This window comes from Chenopodium quinoa, unplaced genomic scaffold (assembly GCF_001683475.1).
Source record: "Chenopodium quinoa cultivar QQ74 unplaced genomic scaffold, ASM168347v1, whole genome shotgun sequence".
NCBI lineage: Eukaryota > Viridiplantae > Streptophyta > Magnoliopsida > Caryophyllales > Amaranthaceae > Chenopodium > Chenopodium quinoa.
The window spans coordinates 1,565,722-1,582,473 of record NW_018744895.1 but is presented as its reverse complement, the minus strand read 5'-3'; positions in this window follow the sequence as shown (position 1 = coordinate 1,582,473).

Sequence of the window (16,752 nt, the reverse complement as noted above, 5' to 3'; positions counted from 1 at the left end):
AGTTATTAATAGAAATCAAACCCTATTAAATAGTTACGCACCACTAATAAGAAATCATCATTCACATAAATTAACAGTAATTCAAGTGTATTCCAAAATGCATTAATTAAGTGACATTAAAACCAAACAATTTTGTCTCAAATATAGATTACATGGCTTCCTCTAAATACTACTGAGTATAAAGAACTACTCACTCATGTTAGGGAGCAAAGAAGAAAAGATTTTGGAGAAAAACATGTCGAGTTCCTCTAGGCAGTTCCTACTAAACGGGAGCACAAGTGAAAGATGAATGAAGAATGGATGCCTTGAACGCTAATTAAATCTGGGATTTTATAGAGTTACGATAGAATTATTCCGCAAGAAAAATCCTTAAAAATATGGAAGATATTTCTAAGATAAAGAAATTAGTTGGATAGAATCTAAGAAATTATATGTTTTTCCAAATCTTTTCCTAAATGGTAGGATCTTCTTCTTATCAAATATATCCTCCTTCCAACTACAAATATTCAAGAATTATTCTCTAATTAAACAAATATCACATTGCAATGAATCTGGACAAATCTCGGACTGCTAGTAAGTTCCTTTGCGTCTGCGTTAGTTTAATAGTTCCTCCGTAGGATCTTAGCATATGTTCGTTTGGATTTGACATTGGCTCCTTCATTCATTTCATCTTTTTATCATCCAAAATGACTCAATAACATATAAAAACATACAATAAGGAAATAAATCACAAATACATAAAACCTAAATAAAAACACTAAAATGCTATAGGAACTAACCTAACATCAATCCTATGAACATGAATAGAAAATAGTGTCATAAATAACACTCATCAATTGTTAACCATCTATAGCTATTTTTCTCTAAAATCTTTACTGCATGAACTCAATTCTTATATGATAACCCACATCCTACATAACAATATTCAGGCCGGAACTTCTATGGCATACGTACACTACTTAGAGTAGACGCACTTTTGTCAATGGGGTGTAGTTGGAAAGTGGGCAACGGAAAGTGCATACTTGCTAGGAATTCAATTCTAATTGGGTCAACAACACTATTAAAAAATTTAAACCGGGCATCCTACTAAACTAAAAGAATTGGACTAAAAATTACTTTATTCAACTACAAACACACTCCTAGGACACTGCCAAAGTTGAGCAGTGATTCTAATCAACTAATGCCTCCGCAATCCTTACTATGGAATCTCCAGCTGTTATTGAGGTTGACTTTCGTTTTGGATGCATATTGAAGGATTTGTGTCTTCGTCAGGTGCAATTACTAGATATATTTATGGATCAATATTATGGAGGTAATAAGTTCATTCTTTTGGGTCAACATTATTTGTTGCTAGACATGATCAATGATCTTTGGGCTAGTCAAATAGTCCAAAGTCTAATAGAATGGATCCTACAAGGTCACGCAAAAGGCTGATGGTTGAACAAAAAAAGAGGCCTATTATTGGGCCTCATAAGAGGTGGCCGGTCACAGAGATTAAAGAGATAGAAGTTTGGGCTTGGTTTGGACTCTAATTATATGTGCATGTGATGTATAAATAGAGGCCTTGCCTAGGGTTTGATATACAACACAATTATTAGTCAATTGAGAATTGACAAGAAAGCAACCAAACCCTAGCCTCACGTAATCTCTCTCTCCTCTCTCCTTTTCTAACATCCATACAGCCGTACGAACGCATGGTGCAAGGTGATGCACGGTGGTGGTGTGGTGGTTTTCGTGGCCGGTTTTCTCCTCCACTCTCCGTAGAAGGTGGTTCGAAGTGTTTGTGCCCGACTATCTAGAAGTAGTGGAGGTTCAATCCCAGCCCGTGGACTGAGTAGAGGAGCAAAACTTGGGGCTCTTATTCTCCCTTCATTGCATTCAATCATTTGTGGAAATACGCGTCGAATGTATGAATTATGTGATTGTTTATGTTTTATGCTTATAGATCCTATTAGGTGCGAACGAATAGGATTCGTTAAATTCCGCAATATAGTACCTAAATCCCTAAAGTGGTATTAGTTAGCCTCTTGCATTTACAAATATTGATCACAATAATTTGATTATTTTGATGTCCTATTAATAATTTTAATTCAATTAAGAGAGAGAATTCTAATTATGGTTCAATCTTTATTTTAAATGGAGATTTAAGGTTTGGAATTTGTTTAAATATGATATAAACTACTTCATCATTCCTAGTAAAATCGAATCAAGCTAAGCCCTAGCATGATCGGAAATTTCGAACTCTAACCCTAATTGTTTGAAAATTTCAAAACCCTCAACCCTAGTCTTCGAAAATTTCGATTGAAATAAGCTCTGAATTTTGATTTTTGTGCTTAATTTTAATAAATTTCGAATGTTTTATGCTTCATAAATTTAATTGAGTTGATTTGATACATGAACTATGATTTTTTTTTTTTTTTTTTTTTTTTTTTTTTTTTGTTTGTATAATCAATAGTTTGATCTAAGTGTTAGATTAAATTTGAATTAATTTTAGAAGAGCCCTAATATTGAAATTGAATTATGAATTTGATTCCGAAATTGAATTAGGCTTAAATATTATGTTTAATTCAAAGGATCTAATTTAATTTAATCTTACAAAAGTTGTTAAATTAAATTAAAACTAAAAAAAAAAAAAAATTTGTTGAGGTGGAGCAGCCACGGATTTGTGGTACAACCCGCCTAAGCAGTGCCACAGTGGCTGCCCTTGCAGGTCCGAGAGAGAGGGTGGAGAGGAGTAGGATGTACGGTGCCTGGCAGGGTGCTTGCAGGGTGTTTTTATGGGTGCAACAATAGTGAGCAAGTGTTGCACCATCGCTAACGCTACAGTGCTTGGGTGCCGCAAGGCGCCCAACCATCGTGGCAGGCCACACCAAGCTGGCTGGCTGCACAACAACCCTGGTTTTATTTTTTTAAAAAAATTATTATTATTATTTTATTTATTTATTTTTAGATAAAATCAGATTTTATCTACTAGAACTTCAAATTTTAATGTTTTTTTTTTATCTTTGAAATACTTTAGGATAATTGAGCAAGATTCCAAAAAATAAGGATTGACTTGGTAATGTGATTATCCATGATTTGTTTGGTAAGTAATTTAAAATTATATGATTGGCTAATAATTAGGATAGAATCTGCTAAGTTTGTTAGGATAATCTCTAAAGATAAATATGATTTATCTTTTAAGATTAAAATATTATTTAATCCTATACATGCTTAATTTAAAATATATGATGTTTTATTGATGGTCATGAATAATATATGATATTTTTTTAAATATATAATAAAATATGGGATATTTTAGGAATTTTGTTGCCTTAAATATGAAGATTCGATGTTGTAGTTTAGGCAAGCATGCTTACGTGATGTTATAATGTGGCAATTTTATAATATATGATATTATATAGCTATGTAATGACTAGTTTGACCCATTAGATTACTAATTACGATCTGTGTATCGTGATATATTTTTGTAAACTAAGTACGGTCTGCGTGCCGTTAAATATTTTTTTGTAAAAAGTTTATTTTATATTAGATAAAATAGAATTACAGGTTGCAGTTAATCCAAGAAGCCCATGAAGTGAAGGCCCAAGGTGAATAAGGGATGGTGATCCATATAGATTCAAGTGGGAGCATTTGCTTTATTAGTTTTCTTAGGATAAGAGACCATACTATGTCTTGTTTATTTATGCATTAGTAATTTATGCATGCTAGGTTTTATGATGTTGATGATAATGCGCTTGAGTTCAGTAAATTAATTACAATATAATAAATCTAGGTCCCGGAAATATTGAGATTGATTATCCTTTTAAATACCCAACAATCCCTCGATCGTGAGTAATGGGTCATGCCAAAGCTGGGTATCATTTGTTATCTTGGGTAATTTGGGGTAAATAAAGTTTTACGCATTTAATTGGTTGTGCTCATCAAGATTAAGTTTAGAATCTTGAAGCAAAGCATAATAATTAAAAATGTGATGGTTAATTATTCAATCAAGAGTTGCAATAAGAGATGCTTAGTAAAGAGTTTACTTACCTTGAAAATGTAATGGTTGATGGTAGGGCTAAAGTCTGGTCAACTATTACACGAATAAAGGATCTTGGAATCACTTAATTCAAATGAGACAATTATTTTGAATAAAGTGTTAAAGTTGCCTATGGTTCTAATTTTGGTGCTTTAAAGATAAACATAGTTGAATTTTGCGTTTATTAATAAGTTATATAAATATGTTCTAGTTTTATAATTATATTTTCTCATAAATTGAAATAGACTTGAGAAAAGTTCTCAAAAGTTCAAAAGATAATCCGTAAACCTATATCCCAATTTTGCTAAGATGGTTCTTAAAGGACAAGGTTTAGAAACCCATGTCACACGTCTAAGGATGGTTTTATTCAACCTGTGAGGAGGGTGGCCCATAGTTGGGGATCCCATTTCCTCTATGCTCTTGGCCCTTTAAAAGTCTAGAACTTTACACCTATTAGGGTGTGTTAGTATTTGAATTCCTGACTGTTTAGGAGAACTTGAATCAAAATTAAGTCCGTCTTTACTTTATTTATTTATTTTTATTTTTTTATAAGTAACCAATGGAGAGTCGCCAATGAGTTTTAGGAAAACTCATAAACCTCGTCCATACCTTTCTTCCAAGTAATGTTCTAGGGAGGATAATTAGCATGAATCATAAGTTTACCCATGCCCAAATTGGTCTACCAAACCAGAAATGAGTTCGGGAGCGAGGGTACTAGAAAAACTTTCTCTTTGAGAATCACAATCCTAGCCCTAACGCGGCCTCTACTAGCTCTTCCTTTTTCACAATTTCATTACCAAATAATATATGCAATGCGATTCCTAAAAACTAAGTTAGTTGATTTTATTTACAAGCATTAATCACAAAAAGTCTACATTGCAACGAATGTCGTTATTCTTTTTTTTTTTTTATTAAATTCGTGAAAGGAACAATAAATAAACATTATTCGCCTTGACTTAGGTGATAAAACAACAATTTAATTATTCGATTCTAGTCTTTAATTAATGTAAGATACTATGTGAAATTAATTAATTAGAGAGCCGTTTAAAGTGATCAAACAACACTAATTAAACAATAAAGGAAAAGTGATTTAACTAAGTGCTCAAGAAACTAGCTATTCCCCTTTTTTGCTAGATCTCCGTTTTGGGAATATATGGACTTCCCTCCTTCTTCGTACCTCCAAGGATTTCAATGGAATGGATTAGGGTTGAAGGATATTTGGGAAGAGAGGGGAAAATTAGCATGATAGTAATAGAGAACTTGAGAGATTAGGGTTTTTTTTTTTAGAATTCTAGGGTTTTTAATTCTGATTTTTCTGTTGTCATTAGGGCTAACGAAAACCCCTAATTATAGGCGTAGGAATCTAGGTTTAGGGTTTTAGAGCCGCGGCGTCAGGAGGTGTGTGCAACTCTCAAAGTTGCGCTGTAGCGCCGAGCGCAACTCTGGGACTTGTGTGCGCAGTGGTTTTCCTTATACAAAAACGCGTTTTAAAACTTCTATAACTTTTGATTACGAAGTCGGATTAAGGAAAATAAGATATCATTGGAAAGCTCTGAATGTCTATTTTCCAATACCGATAGAATTAGGTTAAAATATCTTATGGACCAGAAGATATGGCCGTTTTAGTGCAAGGGTATTTATTTTAGGGTCCGATTTAGTATTTTGATGATAACATATTCGTTTAAACTCGGAATTGGGTTTATAATATATCGTTGAAAAGCTCTGTAAAAGGGTTATCCATTTGTTTAGGCCGTGAATGGATATTAGGTGGTTAATTTTTCTGATTGGCTCGGCTTTCAACAATGTAAGAACCATTTGATCCAATCATTGCATTTGACGCATTTATGTCCGTTATTAATTAAGATTAAACATAAATGAGCACGTTTTAGGCCTAATTAGTAATCGAAACAGGCTCCAACATAATTTGGTCTCAAATACAGGTTTTAACTTACTTCGTAATACATTTCGGAGTCCATAAACACTTAAAATTTGATCTAGCATGAAGAACGAGTTTTTGTAACATCATCGCACTTTTTGTCGAGACATGCAGGAGGCCATAAGTAGGTGTATGGGATAGCTCCTGCTGAGATATCACCACGCTCCCAGCCTCGCTCACGGGGTGCGTGCACATCGCTGGAATAACACTATAAGGGGCTCACCAGCCCGATAGAGTCAGCTCACAGGTTGACCAAGTATGGCTCCGCCCAAAGGAGATCGTACACCTATAAATGAGGAACCAAGTACAAGGGAAAAGAGGTTAGACACACAAGTTATTACACACTCTCTCTATCTAAGTACACTTTCTCTCTCTAAATACATTCTAACTTAAGCATCAGAGGAGGGGTTCCTCGAGCCACCCTGGACGGCAGTTACGTTTGTCACCTTGTGTAGGTTACCCAGCTGGACCCAACCTGCTCCAGTCAGAACCCCCAAATCCATACCCAGAACAATTGGCGCTAGAAGGAAGGGGAAGGATCATCTTAACCTGAAGTTCGCCAACTAAGTAGGGACCGGCTGGTTAACCGCCATGGCCACAGAGGAAGCGACGCAAACACCAACCTCAAAAGCAATTGAGAGCAATTAGACACCATAAAAAACAACCTCAGTAACCATCGATCCTAAGGGATCCATCAAAAAACCTAAATCAAATGTGACACAGAAAACCAATCTCGCCGGATTAAGACCTGGTGTGTCGAAAGCGGTGATGAAACCAGTATATCGGGTAGGATCCAACTCTTCTTTTTAGTTTAGAACCAAGTGACAGGCCTGAACAATGAACCCATCATCTAAACACCTGTAACCCAGAAATCTCAGCCTGTCAACATGCCAGCCATCCTCCAAAATATTTCCAAATGCAGCAAAGAGCAACTGTTGGCAATGACAGTGGTACTCACTAACTTTGGCAAAGGAACAAGCTTAACATCAGCTTCTGCTACTTCAGAGCCTATATTCAAGAAGCTTGCATCTCCAGCCCTCACCCCGGAGCAGAAGGAACTAATTCAGTTAAAGAAGAAAGTGATGGAGTTGGAAGCTCGTAATCTGAACCAGGAGTGGGGAGTGGATGCGGCAGTAGGAAAAGGTAGCCTGGAGGTAAGAGCCACTCGCAGCAGATCTCTGATCTCAGAGCGAGGGCCAAGCCAGAACAGGGGGAAACGCGCGGATCTAGGTGATTCCAGATGATTCCCCATTTTGTAAGGAGATTCTAAAAGAGGTAATGGAGAAAATCAAGATGCCCAGCTGTAAGTACAATGGTACAACAACACCTAAGAATCACGTCTCAGCGTTTGAAAACCACATGGTGTTGTACACTATGACAGACTCAGTCTGGTGTAAGGAATTTCCCTCCACCTTAGAAGGGCTAGCTGCTGAATGGTGCGAAGCCATTCCGAAGGGATCTATTTACTCTTACAACCAGCTGAAGAGAATGTTCATGGAACATTTCGTCACGCTGGTAGATCGCACTAAAATGACCATGGAGCTAATGTCATTAGTCTAGGGGAAGGAGGAGCCCCTACGGGATTTCATTACCTGATTTAACAAGGAGGCAACAACAATCCCATATATGAGCTAGGAGGTAGCCTTGCTGGCCATGCAGAGTGGACTCCTGCCCGGCTCACCGTTCAGAGCTTACATGGGACGAAAAAAATCTTAAGACACTAGCTGAAGCACTGGGAAAGGCTCATAAGCTCATAAAGGCAGATGAGACTAACAAAGCCATGTTGAGCAGGAGAGCTCCAAGTGACCCAGCCAAGCGGGCTGAAGCCATTCGGGCTGAGAGCCCAGCTAGAGGGGATCAGCCAAGCAAGGTTGAGCAAGGTCGAAGAGATGTAAATAGGTCAGTAGGAGTCAGGAGAACTAACCACCGACGAGGAGTACGAGCCCGGAAGTTGGAACAGTACACTCCGCTTACTCACTCAAGGTCTCACATCTTCAGTGTGAATAAATCTGATGACAAGTGGCAAAGACCACCCAGAATGGTGAATAGAAACCGTGACCCCAGCAAGTGGTGTGACTTTTACAGGGCCATGGCCATATTACTGACGAATGTACACATCTGAAGGACAACATAGAAGATTTAGTCCGACGTGGGTACCTGAACCAGTTTAAGCAATACTCTGACTACGGTCGACGAAGAGAGGAGGATAAGTTAGGCTATGACCATAGAAGGGGTCAAAAGGATCAGGGTGAAGGTAGGGACCAATACAACAAACCAGAAGGAAGAGTATACGTCATCAGCGGTGGACCAGTGGCACGGTGAACAGGGCAAGAGCTGACCTGCGTGCAATGATCCACCAAATAAACTACAATGATAAACGTAGGTGGCCACCTTTACCACCGCAACCACGAGCAGTGTTTAATGAGTATGACCAAAAGGGCATAATCTACCCTCATGATGATCCGTTGGTAGTCACGGTGAGAATTGCAAACTGGGAGGTGGATAGAGTATTGATAAATGGCGGCAGTTCAACCAACATAATCTTCATCAATGCGTTCAAGGATTTAAAGCTTGATAAAAAAGAACTAAAAAAGGTGAGTTATGATGTCATCGGGTTCAATGGATCAGACCTCATACTAGAGAGTATCATGGAGCTGTCAGTTCGAGTAGGGGAGGGATCCAGGCGGCATGATCCGGGCTGAGTTCTTGATAATAGACTCACCCTCACCCTACAATGTGATTATGGGAAGACCACTTATTCACAAGATTGGAGGGGTAGTCTCCACCTACCATCTAGCTATGGACTATATAACTAACGATGGAAGATCTGCCAAGCTCAGAGGAAGTAAGAAAACAGCACAACAGTGCTACATCACAGCATTAAAAAGCCAGCAAAGGCAAACTGCAGTCAGGTTCAAAAGTGTAGCAAGAGGTTCAGGGTGAAAGGAAATATCGTAAGAGAAAAAGAGAAGAATACCGCAGGGAAAAGGACAAGCAAAAGCTAGCTATGGAGAATTTTGAGCCTGCAAAGGAAGAAGCAGCTAGACCAATACCTAGCGGTGAGCATGAAGTAATTGAGCTCACAGAGGGAGATAGCTCCAGCATAGTAAAAATTGGGAAAGACATCGAACCTGAGGTGAGGATGAACCTCGTGGAGCTGTTGAGAAGAAATAAAAACATCTTTGCATTCTCAGCAGAAGAGATGCCCGGAATCGACCTAGAGGTCATGGTCCACAGGCTGAACGTGAAAGAAGAAGTCAGGCCTGTCAAGTAGAAAAAATAAAGTTTCTCTGCGGAAAAGAACCAAGCCATACAGGAGGAGGTGGATAAGCTACTAGAGGTAGAATTCATTGAGCCATGTGATTACCCTGAGTGGTTAGCTAACGTAGTCTTGGTAAAGAAGGCAAACGGTCAGTGGAGGATGTGTGTTGATTTCACGGATCTCAACAAAGCATGTCCAAAAGACTGTTACTCGCTACCACGAATTGACCAATTTGTAGATGCGACAAGTGGGCACGCATTGCTAAGTTTCAGGTCGCTTTCTCAGGATACCACTAAATCAGCTTACATAAACCAGACAGGCAGAATACTGTATTCATCACCGAAGGGGGAGTATATAATTACATCGCCATGCCCTTTGAGCTGAAGAATGCAGGGGCCACATTCCAAAAAGCAATGGATACGGTGTTCATATATCAAAAAGGTCGAAACGTGGAAGTGTTTGTGGACTACTCGATCGTCAAAAGCATTACACAGGCAGGACATATCTTAGACTTGGAGGAAACGTTCGCCACGCTGAATAAGTATCACATCAAGTTGAACCCGAAGAAATGTGTCTTTAGGGTGAGCTGTGGAAAATTCCTCGGTTTCATGGTGAACGAGAGGGGAATGGACCCCAATCCTAAGAAGGTAGTAGCAGTTCTAAGTCTCCTAGAGCCTAAGTGCACTAAGGACATTATGCGTTTAACGGGAAGGATGGCAGCACTGACCCACTTCATCAGTAAGTTAGCGGACAAAGCCTTACTATTTTACCAACTGCTGAAGAGAATAGAGAATTCAAATGGGGTGAAGCAGAAAAGAAAGCGTTTGTAGGGATTAAGGAGCATTTAACCAAGCTCCCCACAATTATCAGTTCGGAGCAAGGTGAAAAGCTCCAGCTGTATATTTCAGCGTCGACGCATACCATAGGGGCAATCCTCTTGGTCAAAAGGAACAAACAACATCGATAAGTTTATTTTGTAAGCCACGTGCTGACCGAGGCTAAACAAAGATACCCGCCGGTGGAGAAGTTTGCTCTGGCCGTAGTAACAACAGCAAGAAAACTCAAACCCTATTTTTATGCACACGTAGTCTAGATTCTTACAAACCACCCACTAGAGAAAGCCTTGTAGAAAATGGAAGCCTCAGGACGACTGCTGAAATGTGAGATTGAGCTCTCCGAGTATGAACTACAAGTTAAGCCTAGAGCAGCCATAAAGGCCTTAGCTCTAGCCGATTTCATAGGGGAAGCCTCGTACAAAGAAAAGGAAGATGATATGGGAATCTAGAAAGTAGCGGTGTATAGATCGACGACCCAAACAGGCAGCGGCGTCAGAATAATCCTGACCTCACCTGAAGGCAATGTGTTCGAGTATGCCATCAAGTTTAAATTCAAGGCATCAAACAATGAGGCTGAATACGAAGCAACCCTAGCTAGATTGCGAATGAGCATCGCAGCCGGAGCGAAGAAAGTACACTTACAGACTGACTCCCGGTTGGTAGCCCGTCAACTGAAAGGGGAGTATGAGACCAGAGCCTACAATGCTGAAATACGCAACCAGGGTGAAAGAGTTGGCAGCCCAATTAATGCATTTCCACGTAGACCAAGTCCCTAGAGCAGAAAATCCTTAGGCTAATGCACTATCAAAATTAGCTAGCTCCACTCTTTAGAGCCTCACAAGAATAGTCATCGTAGAAGTTCTAGAAGAGAGAAACATCGCTGGAAATAAACAGGTGAACTGCACCACTCAGCAACAAGCACGGTTCTCGGACATACTGGCATATAAGATGCATGGCGTACTGCTAGATGACGCAGTAAAAGCCAAGAAGGTCTAGAGAGATGCCAACTGGTACGTAGTGATGAATGGAGAGCTAAAAAAGAAAGGGTTCTCTAAGCCTCTCTTGAGATGCATTTTAGAGTTGGAGCTGAAAGGAATCATGGAGGAGGCACACTCAGGAATCTGCGGAAATCACATTGGTGGAAAAGTTCTAGGATTTGAAGTACTTTGAAGAAGAGCATACTGGTCAAAATTGACACAAGATGCCTTAGCATATCTTAAAAATTGCGCAAAATGCCAGAAATATTCCCCAATCATCAACCAGCCAGCAAATGATTTAACTCCGATTCTCTTAAGTTGGAGTTGTTTAATTTTCATTTTGCTCTAAATTGGTTCTAAAATAAATTTAGAATTAATTTTATGTCACACAAATATCGGGGTTAAAATCCCGAGATAAAAGAACGCAAATCGAGGTAAAATCACCCAAGCGCCACCAAGGCTAGCCGGGCTGCTCACGCAGCCCACATGTGGCTGCCTAGGTACGCAAGGTGGTGCTCCTAACTCAACTTGATGCTGCTGTGTGGCGGGCTGGGAGTGTGCACTTAGTGCGTGGCAACTGGACGTTGCTCACAAGAGCTGCTGGGCAGAAAGACAGCGAGCCCTAGCAAGCCCAGCCACACACTGCCAACGCCAGCACGCATGTTACGATGCTACTGGTGCCCACAGGTGTAGCGTGCCTTTGCTAGGCTAGCATGCCTGCGCCCAAGCCCGCACAAGCCCAGCCTTGAAGGAATGGGAGGAAGGAACCCCCCGACAAGTTGGCTTTTAAACTTAACTTGGTCAACTTAAAGGAATGGGAGGAGGAACTCAAGAAAACTCTTCGGAATTGTTCCTTGGAGTACACTCTTGATACTCCCATTCCAAGCTTCTTCTCGAAGGGAATCATGAGCAATGAGGCTCATGATAAATGGTCTTCCGATTGCAAGAAAGTCACACATCTAATGGCTAATTGCATCCCGAAAGATTGGAAGGAAAAGCCCACCTTCTATTTTCCGGACATATTCCTCAAAGCACTTGAGGATGTTGTCAATGTAAGAGTCACTAAGAGTGACAATGGCAACTATGATGGACTCGTGTTTGATTTGACTAAGTCACTCTCAAACATGAAGATAAAGCCACCGGATGTGGGTTGTCTTGCTAAGGAAAGGCGCAGGCTTTGGTTAAGGGTTTACATTACCAAATTGAGACCCGGTATGCCCCTCCGACCTCATGTGATTGGAATGACTAGGCTCTTCAAGCACATGCAACTTCTCGGAATCTCAATGGAGGATGAGATGGCGGGACATATCTTGCTTTCTTCACTCCACCGGGCTATGATGCACTTAGAGTGCATATAGATTCGGGAAAGGAGACACGCTCTTTAAGAGAGCTGGTGCAATTGCTTAGCCGAGCCACCTCCTATGGAGCGACCGAAAGGCCCTTGAGAGCAAGGAAGAGGGAGTTCAAGAACAAGGCAAAGATGCGATGCTTCTATTGTGGTGGGCAAGGCCACTACAAGAGGGAATGCAAGCTCTTCCGAAAGGATGAGGAGGAGAGGAATGTGGCATCTGCCTCAGGTATCTTCATTAACACTTGTGTATAAAGCTATTCATAGGTATTGGATACCATGTGTAACTCACTTTATGTTTCCTTTTCGGGAACCAAGTGAGAGGGATTCACAAGTGGATGTGCAACGATAAGCGGACGACAAAGATGGTATTTCGATCGTGCTTGTAGGCACATTTATTTTGTCTATGGCTCGTAATTAAACAATGGTTGTTTCTCATGCTTTTGAACATACTTTTGATTTATGGTGTTGGACACCGGGTTACTTTGATCACAAGACTTAATCCATGGTTGGTTTTTTGAAATGTCTTGTTTATATGTTCTATAAAATTGCACGTTTTACATATGTTCAGACAAATTAATGATACCGCAAAAAGAACTAAGACCATTGAGTCGAATCAAACCTACTTGTGGCATTGTCGTCTTGGCCACATTAACATCAAACACATCAAGAAACTTCTTCAAGAAGGTCTTCTTGACTCATTCGACTTAGAGTCGTTTAAAAATTGCGAAGGATGTCTATTAGGCAAGATGATAAAGCAACCATTCTCCAAGTTAGGAGAAAGGACTAGTGACTTATTAGGTCTAATACATACAGATGTATGTGGACCAATGAGTTCACCCGCAAGGCATGGTTATAGATATTTCATTACCTTCATGGATGACTATAGTAGATATGGCTATGTTTATCTTATGTCAAACGAATCTGAATCTTTTGAAAAATTCAAAGAGTTTTAGTGAAGTTGAAAATCAGCTTGGCAAGAAAATCAAAGCACTTCGATCGGATCGAGGTGGCAAGTATTTTAGCCATGAATTCGACGATCACTTGAAAGAAAATGGCATTCTTTCAGAGCTGACACCTCCCGGAACTCCGAACGGAGTGTCCGAACGGAGGAATCGAACCTTGTTAGACATTGTTCGATCAATGATGGGTCTTAGTGAACATTCTATCTCTTTCTGGGGACACGCACTTCTAACCGTGACACTAACAATGAACCGTGCTCCGTCAAAAGTTGTCAAAAAGACTCCATATGAATTATGGACGAAGAAACCTCCATGGTTGTCTTTTCTTAAGATTTGGGGCTGCGAAGCATATGTCAAGAGATTAATTTCTTACAAACTTCACCCAAAATCTGACAAGTGTTTCTTTATGGGCTACCCAAAATAAACCAAGGGGTATTACTTCTACAGCAAATCCGAGAACAAAGTGTTTGTTGCTCGTGATAGTGTCTTTTTGGAGAAGGAACATCTTTCCAAAATGACAAGTGGGAGGAAAATCGAACTCGACGAAGTTCGAGAGGTCGAGCAACAAATTCAACTTGAAAAATTGACAATCAAAGTGATTTAGAAGCAGCTAATAACATTGGTCAGAGTCAAACTGACAATGCAAATGCTCAACCTATTACCCTGCGTAGGTCGTAAAGGCTAAGATCTCAACCAGACAGATACCTTGGTATTGTCTTAACCGAAGATCAAGACATCCTAGTTATGGATGGTGATGAGACGACAACTTACAAACAAGCTATGACGAGCCCCGACTCTGCAAAATGGCAAGATGCCATGAAATCCGAGATGGACTCCATGTCTGAAAATCAAGTCTAGGACTTGGTTAATTTGCCCGAAGGTTACAAACCTATTGGTTGCAAATGGATTTTCAAGTTGAAAACAGACGAAGATGAAAAATTTATCTATATACAAAGCTAAACTGGTGGCAAAAGGTTACAGGCAAATTCACGGAGTTGATTATGATGAAACCTTTTCTCTAGTCGCAATGCTTAAGTCCGTCCGGATTATCCTAGCGATTGCTGCATATTACGATTATGAAATATGGCAAATGGATGTCAAAACCGCCTTCCTTAATGGGATTTTGGAAGAAACTATGTATATGACACAGCCGGAAGGTTTTGTTGATCCAAGCAATGTTGGGAAGCTATGCACGGTTAAGAAGTCCGTTTATGGACTAAAGCAGGTAAGCAGAAGTTGGAATCTGCGATTCGATGAAGCCGTTAGTAAGTTTGGTTTTATCAAGGATCAAGATGAGTCTTTTGTTTACAAGAAGGTCAGTGGGAGTGACATCGCATTCCTAGTCTTATATGTCGATGACATATTACTCATTGGAAATAGCACTAAAATATTAGAGTCCGTAAAGGGCTGGCTTGGTAAGTGCTTTTCAATGAAGGACTTTGGAGAGGCACAGTACATATTGGGCATCAAGATCTATAGGGATAGATCTAAGAGAATGATTGGATTGAGCCAAAGTACTTATATTGATAAGGTACTAGCACGATTCAACATGGAAGGGGCCAAGAGAGGGCACCTACCAATGTCCCATGGCATAACCCTCAGCAAGAAGCAGTGTCCACAGACACCTAATGAGCGAGAGAGGATGAGTCAGATTCCATATGCTTTGCTTATTGGATCGGTCATGTATGCCATGATATGTACTAGGCCGGATGTATCGTATGCCTTGAGTGCTACGAGCCAATACCAATCAGACCTAGGAGAGGCGCATTGGACTACGCCCAAGAATATCCTAAAGTACCTTAAAAGGAACAAGGATAAGTTTCTGGTCTATGGTGGCTTTAATGATTTGGTTGTTGAAGGTTATATTAACGCGAGCTTCTAAACTGACAGAGATGACTCCAAGTCGCAGTCAGGGTACATATTCTGCCTAAATGGAGGAGCGTTGAGAGTTTAGTTGGAAGAGTGCTAAGCAGAGCACCGCTACAGATTCTACAACTGAAGCCGAATACTTAGCAGCTTCGCAAGTAGCTAAAGAGGAAGTTTGGATTCGTAAGTTCATTAGTGAACTTGGTGTTGCCATCAAGGGTCCGATAGACCTCTATTTTGACAACAATGGAGCTATTACTCAAACCATTCAATTTTGGAGCAATTAAATTTTCAGCAAATTTATTATTATTCCACTTCTATTTAATTGTGATTTAGAATTAAATAATGAGTCCATTCGATTGCTAAGTATATTCAAAACAGGGTATCAAGATCATGTCTTGGATAAAGAAACACCTGTTAAGTGAACATTGAATATTTTAATCGAAAATCATCCCTAATCAAGGTCATTTAAACAATGGACGATTAATGACCACTTGAGATTAGTGTGTAGTATGATTTATAGCACTGTTTATTGTGCTACGAGGACATGATTATCATAAATCATTCTCACAGATACTAGTTTGGAACTGTACCACATCGACCTATGAGAATACTTTAAGAGATATAAAATCGTCATAAGTATATTTCTCATTATAGCTATCAGAACCTTTTTACTCGTCCATGAGTATTGCAAGTTCTCTTATTTGAGTACTAGTCGTTTTGATGTTGTCAAACATTTGCCGTAAATGGGGTTTATAACGACAACACTAAGGCGACTAGGTCCTCTTAGTTAGGGAAGCTTACAATACAAGACTGGTAATGTCCCACTATTAACAATAGGGAATATGTCTTTGTTGTTTACAAGGCCTCTCGAAGAGCGAGACTGTGAAAATGCATGGTCGTTCTCAGATGGATTTTAGAAATCATTTGTTTATTGACAGTTAAACTCGGGAATCGAGAAACACTTCTAGACGTAATAAGGATGACGAAGAATCTTACCTTATAGTCATGAAGAGACATTAAGCGACATAGGAAAAGGGCTATACACTAAATTGCACACTTATCCGGAAAGACAATTGGGAGATTGAAAGGAATGGTGTCCTTCCAATAAGTGTATTATTCCGATGGAAGGTTCGAAATTATTAGAAAGCTAATTATTTAGTGAGTTTAAGTGATCGGAATGCCTAGGTGGAGGCCGCTTCCGATCAGTAATATTAATGCATAATTAATTATTCGGCTTAATCTTGACTGAAGCCTTTGGGTCACACCCCAATCGAATAACCGATCTGAATCGACGAATCAATCCGAAGGATTAGATGAGTCATTAGAGTATTACGAACAAAGACGTTGGATATCGAGCTTAGAGCGTCAAGACCGAGCGTCGCAAGTCGAGTCGAATTTAGAATTCGACGAGACGCGAAATCAAGCAAGCGACAAGTTTGAGCCTAGCTGTAGCCTCGCATTGGCCTAGCCATGCAAGCACTAGGCTAGGCAAGGTCCCAACCTATTGTGCCTATCATCTCTTAGCACACGCACATCGCATG